The sequence below is a fragment of the Mastigoproctus giganteus genome, chromosome 12, assembly GCF_048544385.1.
Source record: "Mastigoproctus giganteus isolate SK-2022 chromosome 12, ASM4854438v1, whole genome shotgun sequence".
Lineage (NCBI taxonomy): Eukaryota > Metazoa > Arthropoda > Arachnida > Uropygi > Thelyphonidae > Mastigoproctus > Mastigoproctus giganteus.
In genome coordinates this window covers 40,582,318-40,583,129 of record NC_143586.1, presented here as the reverse complement: position 1 = coordinate 40,583,129, position 812 = coordinate 40,582,318, and the positions used below count along the sequence as shown (strand labels likewise).

Genomic DNA, 812 nt, shown 5'->3' with positions numbered 1-812 from the left:
GTAAAGTGAGCTGACCCTGGAAGTAGTGCAATACCAGGGCAACTCGTGGCAAAGGTGGAGCAAGCTCCAAGCACTTCGCCGCCTTCCAAAAATCAGTTTAATATCTTGGGCCCCGATGGGGCCCGTATCAGATATTAAGCTGATAAGAACAGATACTACACTTTGATCTTAGCCAAAAGGCCGAGAAGCGATACCGATCACTCTCTGCCCAAATCAATTATTGTTCACTTAAGTAAGCGTCTCTTGGGTGGGCCAATAGATGTCGCTCCTAAATACAACGAAACCTGACCAAAAACACTACAAGTTTCTTATCGGTCCACTTAAAAAAAATACTAGAAAGAACATTTTTCTATAATGATCGTCTTCAAAAACAATCCAACGTATGAACAATATTAAGAAATACGTATCGTTACACACGAGCATCACATGGGGCGATGTACACAACGCCATCTACAGGCAATCTAGCTAAACAAACTTTCCTTTTATTTTATAACCGAGTTGAATGCAACTCCCCTTTCTTTCTAAGAATCCCATACGATTAAAGTAATTGTTAATGGTATTTGCGAATATTATCTATATAAAAGTTAATTCAAATACAACGAAAATGTTTTCATACGCCTTCGGAAGGCAAAAACCAACAAATAATTATTTATTTTTTTATTTTTAATAACAAGATACACAACAGGTAACCATTAACAGAACAGTGAACAGAGATGATAACAATAAATCGAACAGTAAGATAAACATTGATATAGATTTAAACACTAAAATCATGTGTACAAAAGAGGTATGCATTAAAGTTACCAGAAAAA

At 36.1% G+C, this 812-nt stretch overlaps 1 non-coding gene across 1 annotated transcript; it reads right to left on the bottom strand.

Annotated features, from left to right (window-relative positions):
• Positions 1–192, bottom strand: LOC150076934 (U2 spliceosomal RNA). Its single transcript, XR_016547775.1, has one exon. It is a non-coding gene; the product is annotated as a U2 spliceosomal RNA (small nuclear RNA).
• Positions 193–812: the final 620 nt, after the last annotated feature.